Source organism: Hermetia illucens, chromosome 1 (assembly GCF_905115235.1).
Source record: "Hermetia illucens chromosome 1, iHerIll2.2.curated.20191125, whole genome shotgun sequence".
Taxonomy (NCBI): domain Eukaryota; kingdom Metazoa; phylum Arthropoda; class Insecta; order Diptera; family Stratiomyidae; genus Hermetia; species Hermetia illucens.
The window spans coordinates 124,678,215-124,685,491 of NC_051849.1; positions in this window are offsets into that span (position 1 = coordinate 124,678,215).

Here is a 7,277-nt window from a genome sequence, read left to right on the forward strand (position 1 = left end):
AAAGATAGAGGATGCAACTTTGAATGGTGAGTACGCGATGGGGGTGTTCGTGGACATTGAAGGGGCTTTTGACTGTGCGCCTTTTCAAAAACTTTGTGATGCCGCCAGAGCGCATGGTCTTGATGATGCTTTAATTAAGTGGATCCATGCTATGCTAGCGCAAAGATTGTTGTGCGCTGAGGTAGGGGTCGATCGCTACCTGACTACAGAAGCAACGAAGGGCTGCCCCCAAGGAGGTGTGCTTTCGCCGCTTCTGTGGAGTATGCTGATCGACTCACTGCTATGCGAACTGCAAAATTGGCCAATACACGCTCAAGCTTATGCTGATGACGTGGCTGTACTTGCTGTTGATCGGGATCTTGGAACGGTGTGTAGGAATATACAGCGTGCCGTTGATTTGATAGACAGCTGGTGCCTTAGACATGGTTTGTCAGTTAATCCAAACAAAACCACAATGGTTTTATTCACAAAAAGGAGAAAAACTGGATGGACTTTGATTCCCCGAGATGAGGGGTAGTACCCTTCAACTCTCCGAAGAAGTGAAATATCTGGGGGTCACTCTAGATAAAAAACTTCTTTGAAACAAACATGTAGAGGTAAAGATGAAACGAGCTCTCACAGCTTATGGGCTGTGCAGACGGACCTTTGCCTCGACATGGGCACTCAAGCCTAATGTGGTAATGTGGATATACGTTGCCATCATTAGGCCGATGTTCGTATATGCATCCGTAGTGTGGTGGGTTAAGGTGAGACAGAAAGGTTTTCACCGTAAACTAGACGCACTGCAAAGAACTGTTTGTCTGGGTATCACTGGTGCCATGAGCACGACATCCTGCGCAGCTCTGAATGCACTACTCAATTTGCAACCCCTGGATATATTTATTCAAAGCACTACAATAAGAGCAGCTCATAGGCTAATTCGATTAGATCTATGGGAAAACAATGGATGTGGGGGGCACAGAGCATTGGAAGAGTTACTGGGAGGACTAAATCCAGTTCTTACAATACCTTCCGATTCTCGTGTCCCCATAAATCTGTTTGGTAGAAGATATGTAGTTACCCTGAAGCGTATAGAGGACTGGGAAGTCCCAGAGGAATGCGTGGCGGGATATACGAAAGTCTTCTACACCGATGGCTCAAAAACAGAAGAGGGTTATGGAGCCGGAGTCTACCTCTCGAATAAAAACGAGAAGTGGGCTTTTCCTTTGGGACAATATGCAACGGTTTTTCAAGCCGAAGTTTATGCGATCCTAAAGGTGGCAAACTGGGTGATTGACGAGCGGTTGAAGGGCAGGCGCATCGCAATCTGCAGTGACAGTTAAGCAGTCCTTTGATCACCTCGAAAATCGTTCAGGAATGCAGAAACCGTTTGAACTCTATGTCTAGATTCAATACGGTGGAACTATTCTGGGTACCTGGTCACCGTGGCATAGAGGGAAATGAAATCTCGGACGCTTTAGCGAAAGAGGGGTCAATCTCCCTTATGCCGGGACCGGAGCCAGCAATTGGGGTATCAGTAGCATTGGCTAAATCTGTTTTCAAAAACTAGGAACAAGTTTCCCATGACGACAGGTGGCAGAGCTTAAATGCTGCTCGACACACCAAACTTTTCTTGCCAGAACCCAACATACGTACCGCAAAGTTTATCCTGTCGAAAAGCAGGAGGACTTGCAGGTGTATTGTGAGCATTCTGACAGGCCATAATTCACTAGCTGGGCATATGTTCAGAATAGGAATTACCGAAGATGATACGTGTCCCTCCTGTAATGAGGAAGTGGAATCCACGGAGCATTTCCTATGTGAATGCCCCGCCTATGGACGCATCAGGCATCAGATCTTTGGTGCCAATGTCCTCCAATTGCGACGGGTAGCATCACATCCACTAACGGAAATCCTGCGATACGTTATCGAATCCGGAATATTCCGTTAGACGGGGGAGGCGAGTACAATGGGCCAACACGGCCTGAGTGCTCAGAAGCTGTAGCTTCTCCCCCACCATACACACACAAACACACACACACATCCCTATGTAACCTATGGGAGCCGACGTATTACCTAAATACGTGCTCCATAACTGCTTGTCTGTTGGAATCTCCAAGTATGATTTTCATATCATACTTGGGACAGGCTTCGAGGGTCCGCTCAACTGCCTCGTAGAAGGTTTCCTTCTCCGACTCTGCAGTCTCCTCTGTAGGGGCTTGAACGTTTATGAGGCTTACATTTCTAAACTTGCCTCGCAACGTTTATTATTATTCTGTTAAGGGAAAGTCGCGCCGCGTCCTTGAGGAACTATTGTGCCCCTTTTACTGGTTATAGTGCACCTATTGATCATAGTATCTCAAGCAGGCCTGTAACCGTTAGGAACTTTAGTATGTTCCCCACTTCCAGATGTTTCAGCTTTGCATCTGGTATTAAGTGTTCTCCCAGATGTCTCGACCTACTTTGCACAAGTGCCGGACACTGTCCCAGGACGTGTATACAGGTTTCGTCCTCCTCCTCACAAAACCTGCAGGCAGTGTCCGTAGATATCCCTAGCTTCCCTAGGTGATAGTTCAGCCGACAATGACCAGTGAGAATTCCCACTGTGATTCGGAGGTTCTTTTTGGTGAAGTTTAAGCAGTCCTTTGTACGCATGGGTTCGTACCCCCAATAAGCACCCTGGACTGCTCCATCCCTGGTAGACCCGCCCAATATAGTTCTCTCAACCGTTTGTCTTCATTTCTTAGATTCATAGCCATGAAACCGTTTCCGATTCCACAGAAGGGTTCTGGCCCGTGTAAAGGCATCCCTGCTCCCTTCTTGGCTAGTTCATCCGCTGCTTCGTTGCCTTCCAACCCAGCATGGCCTGGAACCCAAAGTATCCAGACCTTGTTGGACGAGCCGTGTGTATTCAGTCTCTCAAGGCATACCAGTTTAGAGTTCACCTGGTTTTACCTAAGTGCCTTGATCGCTGCTTGGCTATCGGTGAGAATAACTATGTTCTGCCCCCTGTAGTTCCTTTGCAGATTAAAGGAGGCACATTTGTCTATGACGTATATTTCCGCCTGGAATATGCTAATGTACTTGCCCATTGGCTCAAAGTACATTTTCCTTGGACCAATGACAACGGCACCCGCTCCCTCTCCTGTGAGGGATCCGTCAGTGTACCAAGTAATCAGTTGCTGGTTTAAGCCGTAAGTCGCAGCCACGCTCTCCCAGTTTGCCTTGTTACTCCAACGTGTTTCAAACTTCTTATCGAAGTGAAACCTCGTTGTCATGTTGTCCCTCGGTATCAGTAATTCGGGATACCGACTAGAAAGGATATCAATCTTCCTTCGATTTAGGCAGCTCCCCGCCTCACTCATATTACCGGCCATCCTGAATATTGATCTCCTTGCCTGCATCTATATGTGCAGATGGAGAGGGGTTAATCCCAGAAGGACCTCCAGGGATGCCGTTGGGCATATCCTCATTGCCCCACTGATACACACGCAAGCCAGCCTTTGCAGCTTATGTAATTCCCTGGCTTGTGTGCTGAGTTGGGTTCTTTCTGCCCAGATTACCGCTCCATAGGTAATCATTGGTCTTACTATTGCAGTATATATCCAAAGTAGTATTTTCGGGCTGCAACCCCACTTTTTTCCTGCTATGGATTTGCTTTCCGACAAGTGTTTCCGACATCCTATGCTGCTATGGATCTGCAAGTCATCAGAGCTCTCGTGGCTTTCCGACAAGTGTTTCCGACATGTGTCTTCCAGAGTAATTTTTGGTCTAGCATGATTCCCAAATATTTGACCTCTGTTTCTCGTTTCACCTCCATATAATGTAATGTTATGGCTTTCAGGTGATCCAGCTTACGCCTCCTAGTGAATGGTACTATGGTGGTTTTGGTCGGGTTGATCCGCAGTCCCACCTTCCTGCACCAGGCACTAGTAACCCTTAATCCAGTTTGGATTCTATCACATAGGGTATCTTCATATTTGCCCCTACAGATTAAGACAATGTCGTCCGCGTAGCCCTGGACTTGTATTCCAGTATTTGTTAACACGTTCATCCACTACCATACTCCACATCAGCGGCGATAGTACTCCACCCTGTGGACAGCCTTGAGTGGTGTTCATGATAATATAATTTGTACCTGTTTGTACCTCTATTTCTCTGCTTTCTAGCAATTTGCCCATCCAGAGTGCCAGGGTGTTTCCCACTCCTTTGCGGCTCAGGGCATCCTGTATCTCTGGGTACGATGTGTTGTCGAATGCTCCTTCGATATCTAAAAACGCGCACAGTGCAATTTCTTTTGTTTCTATGGCGTCCCGTAGTACCTCTGTCAGCTGATACAGAACAGTTTCAGTTGACCGTCCTGCCCGGTAAGCGTGTTGACAGTAATGTAGGGGATTACGCTTTAGAACGTTAACGCTAATATAGTTGTCTATGACCTTCTCCACCGTTTTGACTACGAACGATGTTAGGCAGATTGGTCTGAAAGATTTAGGGTGAAAAGGATCCTGGGAAAATGCCGTCTACTCCGGGAGATTTCATTGGTTTAAAAGTTCCCACTGCCCATCTTAGCCTAGCTTCTGAGCATACCTCTTTTGCTAGTTTCCAGCTCTTCTTCCTCTTTTATTCGTTGTTGGGGTGTCAGGGAGGTTTTTGTCGCCTGCCACCGAGAGGTAGGACCCCGGGAAATCAGTTCTGGGAAGCAGGTGTACCCTGTCCTCCTCATTCTCGGTGAATGTCCCATCTTCCATTTTCAAGCAGACAGAGGATATTCCCCCATCTTTGGTTACAGCCTTGTACAGCCTGGTTGCTTCTGTGATCTGTTCAACCCCTTCACAGAATTCCCTAAAGCTTTTCCGTTTCGCTTCCCTGACCGCGTTGCTATACGCAGTCAGTGCATTTTTATACCTCCGCCAGTTTGTTTTGCCCGGTTAAAGAGTTTTCGTACCTCTGTTCTCATTCTGGCTAGGTTCTTGTTCCACCATGGTACATCCCTTGATGACTTGACGGGCTTGGCCGGACAGCTGGCCTCATATGCGTCAATGACGATTGTGTTGAGGTTTTCCACCACCGTTTCTAATTCCAGTTCGCTCCTGATGTCACCGCCCCCTTGAAGGTGGGCAATGTTGTTGCTCAAGTGCGTTGTGTAGGATTCCCAATCCGTTCTCTTGGGATTCCTTATTATTCTTTTTATTTCGGAGTTACCCTCAATGTCGAATCTGATTATCCTGTGATCAGACATTGAGGGTTCATCCGACAACCTCCAATTCCTGACCATCCCGCTCATTAGGGTATTTCCTAGAGTTATATCTAGTACCTCCTGTCTGGTGCTGGTCACAAATGTTGGAGTGTTCCCTACGTTGTATATTTCTAACTTATTGCTAAGAATAAATTCGAGAAGGTACTCACCTCTATGATTAGTGTCGCTGCTTCGCCAGACTTCGTGGTGGGCGTTGGCATCGCAGCCGAGAAGAAGTGGTAACGCCCTCTCCTCGCAATACTTTGTCAGCTTTGCGACTTGTTCCGGTGGAGCCCGGCTTTCGTCTCCTGGGAAGTATCCCGATGCTACAACTGCCTCTCGAGTGCTCCTCCCGGCTTCCAATGAGACTTGGATGCAACAAGGTCCCCGGTTAAGAACTCTGAAAGACATATGTATTTTAAATTACGTTTGAGAATTATGCAAGCTCTTGGTTTTTCACAAGAGGAGTCCCAAATTACCTGCATGCTTCCTCCTTGCAGACCGCGAATCTGCCCCCGATACACCCAGGGCTCCTGAGCCAGCACTATTCCAATGTTCTCCTTGGAATTTGCCCTTGCAATCACTGCAGATGCAGCTCTCGCATGGTGGAGGTTTATCTGGGCTATCTTACTGCTGGCCATTGGCTCTGTTATTGTTTGGAGCTCTTCTCCACTATCGGAGTGTCACTCTCCTCCTTCGACATGGCACTTTCCTGCGCTTCGCTGTCCACCCTGAGCCCTAGGAGTCCTAGGTTTAGGTCGTCCAGCTTCTGCTCTTCACTGGGCAGCAGGTCTATTTCCCTGGTTGATCCAGTTCTTTCCGCCTCTATGGCTTCCGAGACTTCTTCAGGGACCTCGGTAAGTTTTTCACCCGAGGTCTCTTTCCTCGGCTTTTCCCTGTGCACATGCACGGGTACGTGGCCAAATCGGTAGTTGATATGACAACTCCGACTTTTAATTGCCTCCAGGGATCGGTCATCTACCCCGAACGTGAGGAGTTTATCCTTACCGTCTACCTTGCTTCTGAAGACTCTCCATATTCGAGTTTGGAGATCTTCATTCTGAGCAATTAGGAGTCTCATAAGGTCTTCCGTTTCTATTGCCGCGGCTTTTGGCAGAAAAACTGTCACCATGTGGGCTTCTGGTATATCATCCCCAGCACATGTTGACAGTTCCAACCCTTCCCAGCCTGGCAGTCTAGGAACTATGGTTCTAATCCATTCTGCGGTGCCTTCCGTCGCACAGTCCACCAGTATAAGGCCTGGTCGAAAGCGTATCCCGGTGAACAACAGTTTCGACGTCCAACCCTTGATCATCTGCTGGACGACAAGGTCCTCAATGATTTTCTGTTCCTCCCGAGTGAGTATTTGCTCGGGAAACCTTTTTGACAGTATGGCCAGTCGAATGCCCTTGACCGCACTAGCATAGCTAATGGCGGGCTTCCTGGGTCCTGCCTTCACTCCTGACCTGCCCAGGTTTTCTCCTCCCTTGGGTTCAGGTCTGGATTTTTTGGGAGCATTCCCTTCATGCGGGCTGCTCTCTGCTGCTCCCCGCTTTCTTGGCTCCGGTAGAGATGGCTTAGGTCTGTCCTCAGCCTTCTTAATGGCCTCTTCTGGTTTCAGGCCTTCCTTCAGATAGCGCAGGTACCATTTAACCCCGGCGCCACTAAGACCTGTCTCCTTCCTGACATCTGTTATATTTATCTCAGACGTGCTTTTGCTGGTCCCTGCTCTTTGAGCAGTGGTGTTCGTTGGCTGTTGTCCACGCAGTATACCAATGCTCACCTTGGATCCACTGCTTGACGTCCCAACTTTTCCCTTCTTGGGTGTAGTCACCTGGCTCTCAGTAATACGGAGACGTGCCTCCGCTTCATTAACCAGTTTTGATGCGGCACGGGGCCCCGCTGGTTTGGTTTTCGTTTTCTTTTCTTGTTCTGTACTCATTTGATTCCCACGAGTATGGGGGTTAAGAGGTCCGCCGTGCCATAGCCCCCCGTAGCACGGTAAGGTCTAACTTACTCACTGAGGCGACCAGGTATCAGTGAGGATCCGTTCGAATACAGT